The sequence below is a fragment of the Silene latifolia genome, chromosome 6 (genome assembly GCF_048544455.1).
Source record: "Silene latifolia isolate original U9 population chromosome 6, ASM4854445v1, whole genome shotgun sequence".
Classification (NCBI taxonomy): domain Eukaryota; kingdom Viridiplantae; phylum Streptophyta; class Magnoliopsida; order Caryophyllales; family Caryophyllaceae; genus Silene; species Silene latifolia.
The window spans coordinates 30,422,066-30,443,173 of NC_133531.1; positions in this window are offsets into that span (position 1 = coordinate 30,422,066).

A 21,108-nucleotide genomic window follows, 5' to 3' on the forward strand; every position below is an offset into this window, starting at 1 on the left:
ACGTGACTGGGGTGAAATTGACGAGGTAACATCTACCCAAGTCATGAAGGTTCTTCGACCTCATGATAACAATGGCCCAACCAACATTTATGCCCTCGAATTATCCGCACCCGTTAGGTTTATCTTTAACCTTGTTTTCTGCAACCTTGTACCTAGCAACAATAGTCGAGGGAGATGCTCTCTCCTTGTCATGCTCCTTATCCACCATATCATCAAACATAAACCCATAAACCTTCCCCGTCTTATGTTTCATCACATTCATGAGATGTCCACTGAATTTCAAAGCGGCAATTTCGACAAGAATGCCGTAGTGCCTTATGGTATGTGGTTATCCATCATATTTGTAAAAGAGGGGTTGGTCTTCAAGGGAAGTCCCGTAATTGAGAATTTGAGTGATGAAATGACACCGGGTCTTCTTTCTCGGATGAATATAGAAATAAAGGATGGAAAATTGGAGCGGAAAAATTAGTCCGTAAGTGGTGATACGATGGGTTCTACTGTTGAATTGGGGGTGGTGCTTGCAAAATTGGATCAACTTATGGGGCTTGTTAATCATTTGGTCAAGGAAAATGCCATGCTATGGGATGAGGTGGCTGATCTTTGTACCATGAACGAGGATCTTTTTGAACGTCTTGATGATAAGAAGCCATAATTCACGGCTTAAGCTCATGCCTTCCTAACTCGTTTATCTCTTATCACACTTTGGCTCATTGTCTTTAAGACTCTTATGCACTTGTGGATGTTTTTTTTAGCTTGCTTGAACAATTTATGTGTGTTTTAAATCGTGCGGCTAAATCTTGAACATGTTTTATCCTCCCTTGATGATGTCAAGAGGGGGAAGTAGTTGAAACTATGCTTATGTGTGATCTTTGAACTCTTTGGCCAAAGTTCACCGTAATTATGTCTTAGCTACCATGATTAGATGTTTTACTTTGGCCAAGCATGTTGCACCCTTCGAATACCTTGATCATTTTTATAAATTATGCATATGTTGAAATGACCAAAGACCGACTAACCATGGGCTAAGGGGGAATATCACACATGTTTGGACTTGTCATCATCAAAGGGGGAATTTGTTAGAACACATTGAGTTGATGATGCCAAGTCCCCTTGTTATTTGATTGTTTGCTTTTAGCTAAAAATGATTAGTGATTGAAGCAATCAAATGGATTTTCAACGATGACTCAAGATGATCAAGATAATCAAGAAAGTCAAGACAATGATATTATCCAAGCCTTAGTCGAAAAATGTAAGAGTAAGTGGAACATTCTCATCCAAGTCTAGTTATGGCAAAACCATGCAACAGTACGTTTTACTGTGGTTTCTGATACTACCGTATGGAGGACGTTTTCAACGAAATGTTTTAAGTGTTAAAACTTTCCAAATTTCAAACCTTAGCATTTGAATCTTCAAAAGCTTGAAAACAAATCTGAAATGTTTGAGTCACAAATCCACTTGAATAAACCTCTAGATTTATGCAAACACCTTTTACATAAATGGTAAGTTGGACTTGTCAAACTTTTAAAGCTAGAAAAGTTTTTTGCCATTTTTGTAAAATGTCACATGTTAAGTGTTTTAGCTTAAGTTTTCTGATTTCTTCAATAACTTAAGCCCCAAGCCTATAGTCTAACACTTACCATCACTCAAAGCTACTAATTTTATATTGGATTTAATTTCCCTAAGCTGTACTTACTTGAGATCAAATCCACTAAAAATAGAGTGTCTTAGTCTCATTTATTTCTTAAGACTTTCCAAAGCATTTATTGTAAAACATTGCAAATCATTTGTGCATTTAAAGCTTTGTTCTTCAAGTGTTTGCAAAACGTTTTTCAGATTTTTAAAGTCTTCATTTGTTTTCGGAAAAAAAAAGCTGTAAACCTCGAAGTATCAGTTTGCTGTACTGTGACATAATGAGTTTGTTCCATGATTCTCATGTTATATCTTAATTGTGATCTCCATGTTCATTTAGTGAACTCTTGAGATTCAAGATTCTGTAACACCTTGAGATAGAACCCATAAACTCTTGAAGCGGAGTAGCTTTAAGTTTGAGTGCAACCGGAGTAGGTTGGCGAGTTATTTTCATTGTAAGGGGTTTAGTAAGTTTGAGTAAATTTCTAAACAAGCAATAAAATAACGGTTGGACGTAGGCCTCGGAGTAGAGGCTGAACCAATTTTTTAAAAAATGTCGTTTGTTTGTTCCTTTACTTTTACGTTCTTTCACCTTGCTATTTCTCGCTTGTGGCTAGTCAATTTCTGTGTCACAGTCACCTATACTGTGACATAAAACTGCTGTACCTTCTTGTGAACTTACATTCAATTAAGTTTCTCAAGTCTAGTACTTCAATATTCTTTACTTAAGTTAATCAATTAACTAAGTTAAGGATAAAATTTTTAAAAGATACACCTAATTCACCCCCTCCCCCTCTTAGGTGTTTATCATTCCTAACTCTTCAATGACACATTATGGGCTTACCGTACTGCCTTTAAAACACCGATTGGTGCATCACCATATTGGCTGGTTTATGGGAAGTCCTGTCATTTACCTGTTGAGTTAGAGTGTAAGGCTTGGTAGGCTATTCTTGAACTAAACTTTGATCCTAAGTTATGTGGCCAGAATCGTTTATTGCGGCTAGATGAACTGGAGGAGTTTAGGCTAAATGCCTATGATAGCTCACGCATCTACATAGAAAAGACGAAGAGATGGCACGACAAGCGGATCATACCTCGAGAATTTCATGTCGGGCAGAAAGTGTTGCTATTTAATGCTCGACTGTGCCTATTTCATGATAAGCTGAAGTCCAGGTGGAGTAGCCCTTATACAGTGACTGGTGGAACTAAATTTTTTCCGTTGAATTAGAGAGTTCCGAGGGAAACAGTTTCAAGGTCAATGGCCAATATGTGAAGCATTACCACGAAGCAAACGATGCAGATAGGAGAATTGAAGTTCTCTACTTCGACGATCCTGATGAGCCAGCTAATTGAAGCCAGAAAGGTCGTGCGGGACCTCTTAAACCTGCGCTATCCGGGAGGCAACCCGGACTGTTTTGTTGTACTTTTGTTTAAGCTTGTTGTTTTTGTTTATGTTGTGTGCCTAGACTCTAGTTTTACGAACACTCGCTGAACGTTTACGCTCTTTGGTTAGTTGTTTAGTCTCCTTTGTTGCGTTTTTCCAGGTTTCTCGCCCAAATGGTTCGATCGAGAAGTTCTCTTGCTCGATCGAACCCTTCTGTTGCTTCTTTCACTCGATCGAACACCTACACCCTTCGATCGTGTGGAAAACGGGGCCCACGGGGGTAGCTCGGGAACAAGCGTTTGCATTTGTGGAGTCGCCACCAATTTATTGTGGAAAATTGGAAACCGTTCGAATTCCGCGTCATGTCAAGACACAAATTAGTGACATAGACACTAAGAACTCGTTATCCTTAGCATTCTATGTCTAGAATGACTCTCGTGGATGCCAATGAACACGTATGTTCACAGAGATCTGGAGTAACGGGTGAGGGTACGTATTAGGAAGTCCTTTTAATGAACACCTAATCCCGCCCGCCTCGATAGCGGCCTCTACTAATGCTTAGGGAAATCATCAATATTTGATATGTTGTCGATTATATGCATGCAATGCAACAAACAACGTTTTAAACCTAACATGTGAGAATTAACTAAGTCGGTTAACACATAATTAAACAAACAATTACGTCGAATTAGGGTTTAGATTAATTACATGTGGGAACAAGTAAATAAATCATCCAATACGATAAAATAATAACAATACATGAAATATTTACAATAAATGAAATGACAATGAATTACAATGGGTTTAGTCGATTTACGTCAAAAATACAATTAAAACGGATGATTTGAGGAAGAGAAAGAAAAATAAATTAGGTTAGAAAAATAAACAGATTAGGAGCGATAATTCGAATAATAGTCGATTAATACGTAAACTAAACGAATTAGGTCAAGGCAAGAACGGAAGTTCAGAGACAGAACTCAACCTGGAACAGGCGCAGTAATGCTACGTCTCTTGGAAAAGGCGCAGTGGTGACTGCATCTGTTCCTGACGTGAGCTCTGGCTGTGAAGCCGGAACTGCGAATTGTTAATGTTCGTTGGTGATTTTAATGATTGATTATGGATATTTAACTGAAGTGAAGGTAATTTAACATATTATTTACATGTGAATTGGGTCGTAAAAGCGATAAACATGAATTAAAACAAATTAAAACTAACTAAAACAAATTAGGATTAACTGATTACAAATTAATTAAAGTTATTTAACAAATTAGACAAACGCGATAAACTAACGGAAGCATATACAAAAGTCGAATTCCAGAGACTTGATATGAACAAATCGAATCTCCAAAACTCGGGTTTGATTTAATGACGAAAACCCGCAAATATTGATTATAAGGGATTTAGGTCGGGATTAAAGTGGTATTTATTAATTAATAGTGAAATAGAACTCGTATTAGAATTATTAGGCATAAAATAAAAGAAGAAAAAGAGAAAAGGCGGAACCAAACAACGAACAAAGGAAGAAGAAGAACAGAAACTGCGACAACCTCAGGAAGAGGCGCAACAGATGCTGCGATTCTTCGAAGAGGCGCAGCAGTTGCTGCGTTTCTTCTCGACGTCTACCTGCCGTTGATTCGTAAAAATAGTTTAACAAAAGGGTTTTAGAAATCGGTTTTAAGTATACTTTTGACGTAAATCTTACATTAATTAGTACAAAAATAAAATACAATAATAAAAGATGAGATTTACACCCTCAGACTTAAATGTTTGACGAAACTAGATTAACTAAGATAACGTTTAGTGATTGCTCGACTCGAATGTGTGAAGAAAGTGCCCTCGTTAGAGGATTTAGATAAAATTGATTGATTAATTGAGGTGGAGTTGGTCAAATTGGTCGGTCATGCAATGTGACTGGTACTCAAAAGGATCCGAGCTTACGTGGTCAATTTGATCAAGCAAGTAGATGTCAATAAGCTTAGAGCACGGTCTTAGAATGCAAAGGAAAAGAGAAGGGCGGACACTCGCGTGAGAAATATGAGGAACGAAGGTCCCTATTTATACTAATCACACGGAGGAATTAGGGTTAAGGTAAAACTTTGGAAACAAATCTCGAAAAGATTTGAAAATATGCAGAAAAGAGCTGGGGAAGAGGCGCAGCAGCTGCTGCGATCCTTCGAAGAGGCGCAGCAATTGTTGCAACCTTTCCCCGGAGGTTTCCTCCTGCGGAAGAAAGATTTTCCGCGTTTCTTTTATGGAATTGCGGTAGATCTCGACTTCCTTATTCTTTATCATAAAATTTCGGGATATATTTTGCCAAAAGATTAAAAATTGATTTTATGGAATAAATATCTGGAACATTCTAGAATATTCCGACTCGGCATTTTAAAACGGTTATTAGAAAATGAAGCGGTTTTCGACCCGGACTCCAAATGAACTCTAATTACTGTCAAAACGACCGTATCGGCGCGTAGATGACAACCAAGGGGTAGACACAAGTATTTTAGATATCACTTGACGATAAACTTACAAACTGTCATAAATCGTTCCGCGTACCAAAAATGCGGCCCAATCATCACCGGGTGTTTGGCGGGAGGTGCAGAAATGAGGTATCTACAGAGCCCCCACTTTTACTGAGGCTTGGACAAGGCGAAAGTCAAAGTATAGCAATCAGGTCAATCGAAGATTACAACCTGACGATTATGGTGACGCAAGGCGGCTCAAGGGGTCTGAGCCAAGGACCTGTCGTTGAGAACATTTTAGAGTCTGTCGACTATCGGGGAGGGTCGTTTAAAGTCCATTAGACTACATGAAGAAGCTCGCCAGCCATAAAAAGAAACCATACTTGAGACTCCTGGGCGAAATGGGACTAAAGACGCTTCGACTAAACTCTTTGATCTGAAGATAACTTGATATCTGAAGGCAAGAGGGTCACAGGAATTCTGAAGGTTACTGAAGGATTGTCTGAAACAAAATAATGTTGAGAACAGCAGGACGTCGGTAGAAACTGCTGGGGGAGATCTGCTTGCATTGGTCTCAAGCGAACTCTTGCTGGGGAATATGGAAATATGCTCGTTGTTGCGAGTTAAGTCTTGATGAAGTACTGCGACGATTCACAGTCAGCTCGAGGATAAAGTACTGTGACAGTTCACAATCTGCTCGTATATAAAGCACTACGACAGTTCACAGTCTAATACGGGTCCGGACAAAGAATAAATGTCAAATGGACCAAATATATGGTATATGGTGTTGGAGAAGAGGCGCACCAAAGATGGGCCCACAAAAAACAAACTCATAACGAATTTTTGAAAATTGAATTGGAGGGAGGCTGGGGAAGAGGCGCAGCAGATGCTGCGTCTTTTCCTGAGTTCGTCCCTGTCTGAGTAAAACCTCGACAGAACTCGTGTTATATTCATAATAACAAAACACAAATTCTGTCTAAACTCTGTCAAATTCCAACCAAAATCCGTCAAAATTTGATCAAATCATTCCATTAATCATGACTAATCGAGGTATGTGTCTCATTCTTGCTTTAATATTCGTATTTGCTTGATTTTGAGTCAAAAAATTAGGGTTTTTTTAACCCAATTATTTCGAAAATTTAGGGCTTTTCCCCCAAATGCATTTGCCTTGTAAAATTGATATTAGAAATGGATAATAGGACATGTTAGGAACACAACCATGTATTCATTTTGAGTTTTCGTCAAGTATTGAGCGTTTGAGCGATTTTGAGACGGTTTCTCAACTGTTTCGAAAACTGCTTCAAAAATGGTCTTCGGATTGCCCATTTTTGATGAAATTTGAATTTTAGAATCCTTTGGTAACGGGTAAACTCCCTACCATGTCCGATGTTTGGTTTGTGATGGCTTTTTAGGACACTTTTCTAGGGCATAATCGCCATTATAGCGAAATGCTGCCGAATTTTCGACTTAAACCCACGACTAGGCTTAGACTTAGACTTGACTCGACCCAATTTACCCATATGAATGGTCAGGTTTTGAAAGAAATGGCCAAAGATGGCGAGAAAAGGCCGTTTTCGGGGCTTGAAAGGCTTGAAAGCCACCCTTACCGAGGCTTATCGTCATCTGACGCGGCCTAATTTACTTCAATTTTGCAGGTGACATTGCTTTTACGTCGGGAGGGCTCCCATGGACAATGAAGTCGACTTCGACCCTTCTCTTAATCTTGAGGAGGTGTTCGAGGAGGAGGTCGTCGGGGAGGTCCCGAGGCGGGCCAACGTAGGACGAGGTGGACGCCAGCTAGCGGGGGCACCAGAGTGGGCTGAGAAATGGGATGGTCGACATCTCATTTGGGCAGCGGAGAGCCACCTGTCTTACAGGACGGAGAGGAGTTTGGTAGGCTAGACTTGCCATTTCTTTACCAATTTCCTTCTTTATTCACATGTATTTTCATTTCTCATTCACTTTGTGCTAAAGATAGCATTCTCTTGAATCGATACAGGAGGCCGGGAATTTGAGGTCCTTCTCCGGTTACACGACGATGATATAGGCCTACGAGAGGTTGACGGAGGAGGAGAAGGCCATCATCGAGTTGGGAGCCTTTGGAGCCTTGTTGGGAGCGTGAAGGGCGATCAAGTCAAGAAAGCTTCGGGCTAACCTTTACCTGATTCGAGCCTTCTTTGATCGGTACTGGGATACGACCTCGATCTTTCACATGTCTTTTGGGGAGGTCGGGGTCACTCTGGAGGATTATGGCATGATTTCTGGTCTGCCGTGCGGTGAGGAGGCTGTGGTGTGGCCGTTGACGGCCATGAGGGTGGACTCGATCGAGGCCAGGAGGCTGATCGGCGGGAACCTGGCAGAGGGTGCTGCCACGGTTCCCGGGTTAGTACCGAGTACTTACGTCAGGGATTACTTCATGGGTAAGACCCCGGCGTTGGTGACAATGGACGGGAGGAGGATGGCCTATCTTGCTTGTACTGCGGAGCAGAGGGCTCGTCTGTGGCTTTGGTGGTTCTTGTTTTCGCTTTACCTCGGAGACAAGGAGGAGAGGCTGTCGATGAAGCTTCTTCCATTCCTTTATGACTTGAGCGACCTGGGTCGGTGGGACTGGGTCACTCCAGGTTTTGCGGTCCTCACTCACTACATGAGGGCCATGGTTCGTCCTGAGCTGCTGGAGAAGGGGACTTCTCTGGCTACAGTCGGTCCTGGGCTACTGCTGGAGGTATAATCCTTTGTTTTGCATTATGAAAGATCATTACTTCTTCCCGTACTTCTTTTGCATCTATCGAATCATGAAAGATCATTATCGATCGTCTTGTTTTGCAGGTGTGGGTGTACTCCTACTTCCCGGGCTTCGCGCCCAAGAGGACGGAGCCAGAGCCGAGGGCGTACCCAGTGGTGAGGGACTGGGTGGTGTGTCGTAGGAAGAGCCAGCGCTCTTCTTACGATGTTTGTCGACGGGGTGTGAATGCCCTGAAGTTGAGTGATGTGAGTGTTCTTCAATCATTTTTCTTTTTATTTGCTTTATTGATTTCAGAAATGATCATAAGAATGACCCCTTCGTTTATTTGTCTTTAGTGGGTGTGTAGACCTTGGGTGGACTACCCTGGTGCTCCAGCCTTCGTGGCTGAGGTCCTTCGACCTAGGAGCTTGAGTCGGTTGCTGCTGAGGACATCTATGGGACATGTGTGGTACCTAGGCGAACGTTTAACTCGTCAGTGTTCCCGTGATGCTTTCACGGTTCCCATCGATCCTCCTCGGATGATGTTTAGGGAGCCCTCTAAAGCTGAGAGGGAGGCTGACTTGGCGGGCGTTGGTGGTGACGCTCTTCTCCTTCCTGGTGAGGAGTACTCCTCGTTTGTTCGCCAGAGGCTGGCGTACTGGCCGATCATAGTAAGTATTTTACTTTTTTTTCTTTTTTGCATTGATCTGACAAACTAACGAATGATCGTCGAATAAAGTATTCATTTGAATTTTGTAGGAGATCGAGGTGGCAAGCGTCATGCCCTCAATGTACCCAGAGACACTTGAGTACACCGACGCTACGGGGATGACGACGATCTCCGAGCTCCGTGACTTCGGTGAGGAGGTGACAGATGCTGGCCTGGAGGAGTGGCAGCACTAGGTTAGGAGGGTAAATCCCCAGCTTCGTTTGATTTTTCTTTGCTTTTGTATAAGAATACATTTGTTCATTTTGTTGAAAATCCTTTGTTCATTGAACTGCAGGTGGCGCCATCTCAGCATGTGGCGTTGTGGAAGGTGGCCAACCGGCTGCGGGCCACGGACGCTAAGGCACTTGCTGGTGGCCGAGGACGACAGGTATGAACCTCTCATTTTATTTATTTGAATTTCATTGTAATTTCTCGCATTTGTTTGAAATGGTTGAATGAAGTGAGGCATTTCTTTATCACCTTTAGAGGGAGCGAGACTTGGAGCGCGAGCTGGCGCGGTCCCAGGAGGATACAGCTCGCCTGCTGAGGGAGCTGGAGGTCAGGGACGCTGAGATCACCGCCCTCGAGGCGACTGTAGCTGAGTTGAGTGGTAACCAGGAGTAGCTGCTTTCCCTTTCGCTTCTTTTGTTATCGGTTGACTTGTACATAATTTGTACATTTTGGACTCTGTTTTGCATTTTCGGACTTGTTTTGGGCGAAAACCCCCAGTTGGTTGTACTTTGTTGCACTTTGGTTGTATATGGTTGTATATATAGAGGCCTGAGTGCCTTTGCTGCTGGGTTGTATGTTGTTCCTGCAGGTTAGCTTAGAAACAGGTTTCGTAGATGACAGTTTACGCCGTCATGCTGCCGAAATTTACATAGAATTTACACGCATAAACATAACATACACATGGCTTAAATTAGCGCAAAATGAGAAAAATAAAGGGAAAGACCTAAAAATGCGAAAAATTGCCCAAAAATGAGCGAAAATGACAAAAATGCCCGAAAAAATGACCGGACGGTAGGGAGGGCTACCCTTAAAAAAACGGAAAAAGAAATGTATAAATTTGAAATAAAATGTGAAATGAGGAGTGAAATGATTCCCCTAAAAAAGAAAATAAAAGGAAATGGGTAAGTGTGCTCGTTTGGCGAGAATGTCGACTTTGTCTCGAAAAGAGTGTTCGGGAACTTTAGGAAACATAAAATTTGGTAATTGGACGGAATTACCAAAGTAATAACCTATAGGAATAGGAAATTATAACCGAAATAAATTAGGAAAGATCTAAAGCGGAAAACCACGGAAATCAGCCTGGGGAAGAGGCGCAGCAAGAGCTGTGACCCTTCAAAGAGGCGCAGCACCCCAGCTGGTCAGACCTGACACAAATTAGGAAACGGCTTTTAGTATAAATAGAGACGTCGGGAAGCTTTTATTCTCATAATTCCTCCATCTTTCTTCCGTCTATTTCATAAAAACTCCCATATATTCTAAAAAATTCAAAATTATGGATGCCTTCGAAAACCGTCTCAAGGATTGGACGAATGAGTTCACAAGTGTGGAGAAACACGACATGGATGCATTTAATTTGGGATCAATCTTGAGTCTCAAATTAGTGAAGATAGTGAAACCTTTCTTGGATGCTTGTCTCGACTATTGGGACCCTAAGTTTCACGTGTTCGCCTTCCCTGAAGGCGATATTTGTCCTTTTCCGGAGGAAATAGCTGTTATAGGAGGATGGGACCCAGAAAACGCCCCTGTTATACCTTCTAGCTAGCTCTCAGGGGGTATAAGGGCAAATTCAAAGACTTGTTGGGACTGACTAAATATGAGGTCGACCGTCTTGTGACCTCAAAAAGAGTTCGTATGCTTGACTTCATTGATCAATTTATAAACAGGGAAGACCCTTCGATATCTTATGTCGCGAGACGCGGGGCGTTTGGATTCTGTCTACTTCACTGCTATGTCCTTCAAGGGCACGTTGACAAAGAGGTTAGAGGGGATCCTCATTTCTTGAGCATAGTGGAACAAATGGAGCCGTGCAGGAGCCCCGCGTGCCTTTTCTTAGGAGAAATCATCCTGGGGTTGGACAACAGAAAAGCCCATCGTGGGCTTCCTTATTTGGGTAGTCCTATTATTCTACAGGTAAGAACCCACTTTTTTTTTCTTCTTCTTCTTCTCTTTTTTTCGTTTTGGTTAGCCATATGGGGATTAATTCCCGTCATCCCTTATAGGTTTGGCTCATGGAGCGATTGTGGCTGATCGAGCCCTTAGTTAATGTTCCAGGATACCATGCTCGGTTGTGATGAGGACCAGGCTCTACATGGTGGACTTTGCTCGGGTTTGCAACTATTGGCAGAACAAGTTGAAAAATGAAGGAGGTCCCTTGATTCGATGGATCGTGCCATGGTGGTATCTTAAGTCAGTCACCGGAGTTTCATCTTTAGACCCGACTCGGTCAGTTCGCATTCCTGGTTTGGAATTTATGGTTTGTATCTTCCCGGAGACGTTGATGAGGGAAGTTGGCCTTAAGTAGAAGATCCCCAAGCTTGACACTGTTCCTCAGACTGCATTGGCACATACGACAGAGATTCGTCGATAGTGGGCCCTCAAATGGGCTCAAAGGTACATGTGGTTCATACTTTCTCCTGTTGGCTCCTTGTGGGTATACGATTCATATCTGCAATGGAGGAAGGCTGGTACTCCTGAAGAGCGCGAGAGATTGAGGAAGCACGAGCCTGTTGACTACAAGATTCGCGAAGTGGCAAAGGAGAATCACAAATACTTGACTGAAGAGGAGGAAGAGGCCGGATTTCGAGTCGTTCATCCGAAGAAGAAACCGAAGACCGCTCCTGCCGCAGAGATGGTGGTGGACTGAGATGGTAAGGCGAGACCGCGAGAGAGACCTTTGGTGATTAGGTCAGAGATCACACAAGAGCGCCCTGCTCGTGGTCGAGATAAAAAGTATGACAAAGACAAGGGGAAGATGGAAGAATAGCCTTAGTCGTAGTATTATTTATTATTATTATTATTATTATTTGTAATAAACGGCGGGGTTTTTAGAATCCTAGCCTAGAATTTATTTTATTTTATTATTTATTATTTTTTAGTATTTTATATTATGTGGCGTATTATTATTATTTTATGGAACAAAGTGAATAAAAGATTAAATTAGTTAAGAAACTATTGTGATTTTCCTTCATTATTCTTGTCGAATTTCAAATGCAAATGCAAATATCCTTCTATTTACATTTTAAAATAACGGGTTGTATCCTGTAAAAGGATTGCCTACGTATTCATTAAGAAAATGAAATCAAACCCTTGCGCGTAGTTCGAGTAAATGTAAAAGAATTATTGTTCTAAGCAAGAGCTCGTAGTGAACTAGAAAATAAGCATGAGCTTTACTTACTCCTAAGATACAACTCAATTTATTTGATGATATGAGGATGACGAAATGCTAAAATGCAAGAGCATAGTGACATAAGCTTTTTAGCGGGCCAAGGGCCATTTTATTTTGTGTCGCATGAGCGGCACGTGGGTGTTACGCGAGGCACGTATCTGGTCCTACACTCGGCATAGTATCGTTTCAGTTGATCGAGGTTGGTTGGGTTAGAAAATTCATTCCCGTCTAGGTCTGTAATCTTAACCGCACCCCCAGAGAGTATGGACTTGACTAAGAATGGTCCAGCCCAGTTGAGTTTAAATTTTCCACGTGGATCGACAGGTAGTAGAGCTCTTACTGATTTGAGGACTAAGTCTCCTTCTTTGATGTTTTTGGGCTTAACCCGTTTGTTGAAGGCTTGTTTGATACGTGCCTGATATGTTTGCATATTATGCAATGCGCGCAACCTTCGTTCATCCAAGAGGATGAGTTCTTCATATCTGTCCCTTTTCCAATCAGCTTCTAGAATTTGACTTTCGAGCAGAATGCGTAAAGACGGGATCTCTAGCTCAACTGGTTGTACAGCTTCCATACCATATGTTAAGTAGAAAGGAGTAGCCCCAGTGGGTGTCCTAACTGGTGTGTGATATCCCCATAATGCGAATGGTATCTTATTGGGCCAATCGCGATAATTATCTATCATTTTCTTAAGGATAGTGACGACATTCTTGTTTGCCGCCTCTACTGTGCCATTAGTTTGACGTCTGAATGGCGAGGAATGGTGATGTTTGATCTTATATTTGGCTAGTAATTGCTTAGTCTCAGCCTGGAAATGTGATCCATTGTCACTGATGATCTCATGTGGGCAACCATATCGATAGATGATATTGGTTTGTATGAACTTTGCCACGTTCTTGGTTGTGAGACTAGCATAAGATGCCGCTTCGACCCACTTAGTAAAGTAAACAATAGCTACTAAGATGAAACAGTGACCTCCTGTTCCGGCTGGAGTGATTTTCCCAATGATGTCGATTCCCCAAGCAGAAATTGGCCAAGGAGATGTCATAGTATGGCAATGCCTGACATACTTGATGCAATCCGACTCCATCGTTGTCTAGTAATATCCCAGACGCGTGATTTTCTTTGCCATCATTGGTCCACTCATGTGAGGACCACATTCTCCATCATGAACTTCTTCCATCACTTTTTTTGCCTGTGAATGATCAAGGCAGCGCAAAACTACACCAAAAGGTGTTCTTTTGTACAATTCTCCCTGCATGAGGAGGTATTGGGAGGCTAGTAGGCGTATAGCGCGTTGTCCCCTCTTGTCCATATCTGGTGGATATGTACCATTGAGCTTGAAGTTTAGAATGGCTTGGAACCAAGGTTCCCCTGGATTTTCTTCCTCATCTGTAATCTGGTGCACATAGGCTGGTTCTGACCGTCGTTCAATGCATAAAGGCATTTCTACCATGTCGTCTGGCATATTAATCAAAGATGCAAGTTTTGCAAGAGCGTCTACAAATTGATTCTCTTCACGAGGTAGGTGCAGATAAGTCACCTGGTCGAAGAATTGGGCAACTTGATCTATCCTAGCCTGATAGGGTGCCAGACTTTCACTTCGAATCTTCCAAGATCCAGTAATTTGGTTGATGATCAAGGATGAGTCTCCGTGAACTCAAAGATTCTTGTTGCCTAAGCTTACTGCTGCTTGTAGCCCAATGAGGCAAGCTTCATACTCTGCTGCGTTATTTGTCACCTCGAAGTCGAGTTTGACAGAGAGTGGTGTATGCTCACCTTCAGGAGAAATGAGCAACACTCTTATTCCAAATCCTCTTAGGTTCGATGATCCATCAAAATAAAGGTCCCAGGAGTCTACATTAGTTTGTAGTATGTCCTTGTCTGGGAATGACCATGTGTCTACCGTTTGGGTGTCGTTGATGGGATTATCGGCGAAGAACTCGGCAACGGCTCGCCCCTTTATAACCTTCAGAGGTACATATTTGAGGTCGAACTCTGAGAGCATTAGGGTCCATCTTGCCAAGCGACCATTGAGAACGGGTTTGTCGAAGAGGTATTTGATAGGGTCCATTTTGGAATATACCTTGACAGAGTAGCTAAGCATGTAATGGCGTAGCTAAGAACTTCTTGTTGGAGTAAGTGTCCTCCGACAATAATGCGATCACAATTGTCGATCATATTGATCACATATTTAAATCTCATTACAAGAATATGGAAGGGATGATACATTATATATATAGTCAACTGGTCCACACATATCAGTAATGATTGGCTGGCTAGAGTTTGACATTACTGTCGTGCGACGGTGGTGATCAGTTGATCCCTTGAGGTCACACTTAAAGGACGATTCCCTTAATTGAAAAGGTTAATTAATTGTATGACGATACAGATTAATTAATTCCTTAAAATTGAACAAATTATTATAAGAGAGAGAAAAATGACATCTTATTATAATGTGATTAAATGAGATTTTATTTAGTAATTTAAGAAGTTATATTACTAAAATTAATCGGTGTTTGCGAAATACGCGAGATGAGAATGATAAGTTAGTTATAATTACAAGATGTTGTGAATTATACTAACTAGTAATTAAATGACCATTTTATGAGAAAGTAATTTTATATTACTAGTCAATTTGTTAAATATGATTTATTTAATTTGTAAATGATATTTAATTTGTTAAATATGCATTTTAAATTAAAACATGACATAAGACATGTCACATGTCACATGACATACAATTGTACAATTGACAAAAATAAAATGGACTCCATATTACTACATGTAAACCGAAATATTGGTGAGCTTGTGAGAAATTTTGTCTTGGTCATTTGTCTTATTCATTTGTCTATGACACTTGATAGTGACTTGACCATGCAAAAGCCTTACACCAATTTGTCGTGTCAAGACAAAAAGAAAAAGAAAAATTGGTCCATATACTATACACCAACCGGTTTTGGTGGGAGAAGTGAGTGGATTTTTCCTCTTTTTATCATTCTCTCATGTTTTATGAAAAACAACTACTTCTCTCTCTTGTTCTTTATAAAAATTCATTTTTGTGAATCAAATTTGTTTAAATCAAACACTAATAATACTAGAAGTAGTATATGAGTATTAGTAATAGATTTTAAGGTAAACTACATTACAAACATCTAGTACATGTTAGTTTGTGGGATTATGGGATAGTTTTGGGTGCTACTAATTGGAGGGCTTCTATTTTGAAGTCATGAATGTTCATCCATTTATGGAAAGCTCAAGAACTAACAAGAAGGAGATCTTGTTGGTGCCCATATGATGACCGAAATTATCATAGTAAGGAACATGATTTCTTCTCTTACCTTTTTAGTTTGCATGCATAAGATCTAGAATTTATTTTATGACTAAATAAATTTGAAACATATAAGAATATGTTTAGTAATGAGATATAGATTTCTAACACTTCTTACTAAGGTAGTAGATATCACTTTCTTCTTTTCCTACAGTTTGTGCGAGCATAGCCTCCATGGCTGTGTCGGTCACTGTGAGATATAAACCAAGAGGTTGATCTCGTTGAGGAGGCATGAGCACTGGTGGTTTGGCTAATATCTCCTTGATTTTGTCAAATGCTTTTTGGCAATCATCGTCCCATTTGGTATGGTTCGTCTTCTTGAGCTTCTTGAAAATGGGCTCGCAGATCATAGTAAGCTTTGATATGAATCGACTTATATATTGCACTTTGCCTAGGAATCCTCTAACCTCCTTCTCTGTTTGAGGTTGTGGCATTTCGATAAGAGCCTTGATCTTGGATGGATCTATTTCTATCCCTCTTTGACTGACGACATATCCCAGGAGTTTGCCTGACGTTACCCTGAATGCGCATTTCTGGGGATTGAGCCTCATGTTGTACTTTCGCAATCTTAGGAAGAACTTATAAAGGTTGTCAATGTGTCCCTTCCTATCCTTGGATTTGACAATCATATCATGAACATACACTTCTACTTCTTTATGCATCATATCATGTAGCAATGTGGTCACAGTTCGTTGATATGTGGCTCCAGCATTGATTAGTCTAAATGGCATAACTGTATAGCAATAGGTGCCTCATTGAGTGACGAAGGCGGTCTTATACATATCCTCTATGGCCATTTTGATCTGATTATACCCCGCATACCCATCCATGAAGGATAACAATGCGTGGTCTGCTGTATTATCTACTAATATATCGATATGTGGTAGTGGGAAATCGTACTTGGGACTTGCTTTGTTTAAGTCTCTGAAATCAACACAAACTCGGATTCGCCCATCCTTTTTGGGTATGGGTACTATATTAGCCACCTAGTCTGAATACTCGGAAACTTTGATGAATCCGGCTTTGAATTGTTTATCGAATTCTTCTTTGATTTTAAGAGCCCATTCGGTCCTCATTCGACGAAGCTTCTGCTTTACAGGTTTGAAACCTGGTTTGATTGGAATTCTGTATTCTGCAATATCCATGTCGATCCCTGGCATGTCTTTGTAAGACCAAGCAAAAACGTCCTTGAACTCGTGTAGGAGGTCTATAAAATCAGCCCTTTCAGTTGGGTTTAAGGTGGTCCTTATCCTAAGTTCTTGGGGTTCTAGTTCGGTTCCTACATTGATGGGTTCGGTATTATCTATAACTAGTGTCCCTTCCCACTTCTTGCAGTAGTTTTTAGCTATGTAAGGAGGTAATTCGATTGAGTTTGGGTCAGGATCATCCTCATTATCATCGTAAATAGAATTGCATTCAGAATAACACAAAGAGTAAGCAGAATCTGATTTATTCATATTAAATTTTGAAAAGAGTTGAAACAAAGAAGCCATCTGTTCAGTAGTCAGTGGCGGTAAAGGGACAGCTACTGGGACATTTCCCAAGCTACTGTTACTACTTGACGCTAAGCTAGGAGGAATAAGGGGATTGGGAGTGACGACAGGAGGAGACTCTCTAGGGACTTCTCTAGACTCAGACTCTGATTCCGAATCTGACTCGAATTCGTTGTCTTCAGGTTCTCCTTTGAACATCTCTCCTTCTCCAGTGGTGACTTTGAAGAGCTTTCCTTGGTTGTTCGTCCACTTGATCGATTTTCTCCATCCTTTCTGCTGATCTGAATTTGTTTCGGTGATTAATGTTGTGGGATTGAAATGGTCATCCTGAAGTGTCATGGTAATGATCTCATCTTGTGCAGCTCTGACAAATCGATGTTCTCCAAACAGAAGACTAACAGTCTGTTCGTCTAATCAAGGTGTTTGGCGAGTTTTAACGGTAGGAACCATTTCTAGAGGAATGAAATAGCAATCGTGGAAGACCTCGATTCCAGCTAGTTGTATTCCTTTGTAGTGCCAAGGTTCGGGAAACCCATGGAAGTATTCTTGACTCCTCTCTCTAACGAAGTATCCATTTAGGCTAGGGAGGTAAAATCGCATTTGGATTCCTTGGTTCTTACGATTCTGAAATTGAGTGAGCATTCTTCTTTCCTGGGTTCGTATCCCAATCCTAGTGGTTGTGGACATGGGCCACGTCTCGGTCTGTGGATTCGGGCCACCTACCGATCTGCGGTTACGGGCCACTTGCACGCCAGGGCAATCTATGGACATGCAGCGGTCTTTTGAAAACCACGCTCGGCGGCGTAAAGATGCTTTCGACCGGATCGTTTTAGATCGGTCGGTTTCGTCTTGGTATGGGTCTCGAAACGATTAGAGATGTTCGGAGTCGCCACCAAGCATTTGTGGGATGCTTGGAACCCGTTCGAAATCCACTTTATACCTCGGTCAAGTCGAAGCACAAAGCAGCGTTTGACATAGGTACTAAAGATAAGGAAATCGTCCCTCTTTAGCATCTTATCTTTAGAATAACTCTCGTACGCCCTGGATAAGGTCGTCCACTATCCAAAGTTTTTGAGTAAGAGGGGAAGGTACGTATTGGGAAGCCCTTTAATCAGACACCCAATCCCGCCCGCGGTAGCGGCCTCTAATGATCGATCTTGGTTGGTTGAATGCAAAAGTTGATAAAACGGTTTAAATGCATGAATGCGCATCCAATAATTTAAACCTAACATGTGAGAGCTTTCTAAGTCGGTTGATTTAATCTAATTATCAAGTATAAGATGTCGAGTTCGATTAATGAATGATTTGCATGCAAGACGGAAATTAAACATCCATTACCGTATTATGTTTATTAGGGTGCATAACGTGATCCATTTGTCTTAGTAAAGCATTTTGCAAATATGATTTTGAATGAACGAATAGTCGTCTGATCCGTCTTATATCCGGGCTAACCGGAGTTGGGATCGTCCTAGACTAATGATGGAAAGGGAACAGGTCTTGTACCAGACGCCTATATGAGGCGCGAGCCAGCTGGCAATACAAGGGGCCTCCCCCTGGTTTTGAAAATGGGAAAGAAAAGGCCTGCTTGAGGTGCGGGTCAGCCTACGGTTATATGCCGTGTTCTGACCTTTTAGAAAACGTTATAAAACGTGTTGAGAAATGGGTATTTGAACCCGAATTGGTTTGAAAGGGGCGTTTGATAATATTCGGTGTCGGGTTCGACTTGACAAGCTTGACATAAATAGTTTTGAAAATAATTTTGAACTAATTATTTTAAGTTCATTTGAATGTAATTAGTCGATACTCATCATCGTACCCGGGTTAAAATCCGGCATGGTATGTAGAACCAAGGATGACTTTGTGTTGGTGACTAATATGTTTATTTGAAAAATGTAAAGAAATGATGAAAGGCTTGAAAATACCTCCTAAAGTGTAAAGAAATGAAATAAAAGGCTTTAAAATACCTTTTAAATGTTATTAACAAATATTATCACCGAAACACGGAATTAACCGTTATGGTATATGGAACCAAGGGTGAAAAATGTTTTATGGTTAAAACAAATGAAATAAAATAAAAAGGGTTTGAAAATATTTGATATGGTAAAAACCGATCACAAATATGAAAATGAATTAAAGGGAAAAGACGAGAACAAACACGGTTGATCTCTGACCTGGACACCCCATTTAGGCGCGGGCAAGCCGGCGAACCAAGGGTCTTCTGTCTCAGGCCAAAAATCAGTTTTGGCTCATTTATCCCATGTTTTGGTTCATGTTATACACGTTTTAGCATGTTATAGTCATGAAACAAATGAAAACATGATAAAAAGAGGATTTTTACACCCTCATACTTACATGTTTGGTTATGGCGAGTGAAGGACGTAAGTGTAACAACTCGTTTGGTCGGAAAAAACTCGGTTTAAAACCGTTTTGGTAAGTAAAAAGAGTGTTTTAAGATTAGTGATGGTGTAGTGGTCGAAGTGGTCGGTCAAGTGATTTAATGCACGATGGCGGTACCAAACAATGTGTAAGGCTTGTATTTACGATCGGTAAGAAGTCGAGTCGAGAATTTTAAGGGAGAAAAGAGGGGGCGGACACTCGCGTAAGTCTCAAATAGGGGGCATTTGAGGGGTATTTATAGGGAAATGAGTGGTTGTGTGAGTTTTGAGCGACGTGGCCACCTGGGCTGCTCAAAGAGGCGCGAGCCACGTCGCGGGTCTTCGAGGTGTGTTGTTGCTTTCACACAAACGCAATCATGATTTGTTCTATCCTAGGTTTTGTAGTCATATGTTTGGTACTTGACCAAACATAAATCCGGGAAAACTTAAGGTAGAAGGTTTGAAATGTTTTGTCTTTGGTAGTTGACTCGGTTTGACCCGTTGTTGGAGTCGGGATTTGAATTTTTGAGTCGGTTTTTGGTCCGATGTCGGTTTTGACTCTAGTTAGTGTCATTGCGACCCCGTTGTCGTGCATTAAACACTCCAGGTATTTTTGAAATGTTTTGAAATATTTTATTTTCGAAATCGTTTTAAGTTTTCCGACATAAAGTTGTACACAAACTCGCCGCGATTCCAAAACATGTTATAGTTTGATAATAATCGGGTGTTTATTGGAGTCTCAGCAGATACTGGGTATCTACAGAGCCCCCACTTTGACTGAGGCTTGGACGGGGCGAAAGTCAAAGTAGATCCCCCTGGTCAATCGAAGATTACAACCTGGAGACCCAAGCGACGTCGACTATCTGTGCGGGTCGTTTAAAGTCCATTAGACCATTTTATCAACATACAATGTGTCAATATTAACCCATTTAGCTAATTTTACAACCTTTAGTAAAATTTAATAGCTAATTAATTCCACCTCAAAACATATACACATATCGTATAAAATTAATTAATTAACAATTAATTAATAAATTCTAATAAATTTATTATTTAAATATCACATAATTAAATAACAAATCTCCTTGTCCCGAGTTCGTAACCCGTCATCAAATAATACATTTACGTGACTAATTAAAAGTCAAATAATACAAGGAATTAATTATCTCGTATCTCATACAAACAATTAATTTATTCTATTTGGGCGTCATCCTATATGTGTGACCTAAAGAGATCAGCTGATCACCGCCGTCACACGACAAAGAATGTCAAACTCTAGTCACCAATCATTACCGATTAACGATGACCAAATGACAAATAAATAAATAAATCCCTGATATTCCTTTTACGAGATTTATTACGTAAACGCACTTATTGTGGAGGACACTACTCCAACAATCTCCCACTTGTCCGACACAAGTGTGCGTTACCAATTCTCTTGTCCAAAAATATTTCCCACTCAATGCAAGATGTCTCTCGTGTCGTTCTTGCACGTGATCATATCATAAAGTGGTTTCCTCGATCGGAGAATGACCGCCCGACCGGATAATCTACTATAGATCGCATCCGAGCGTGGCCACGCATTCACAATCATCTCTCCTCGAGTGGC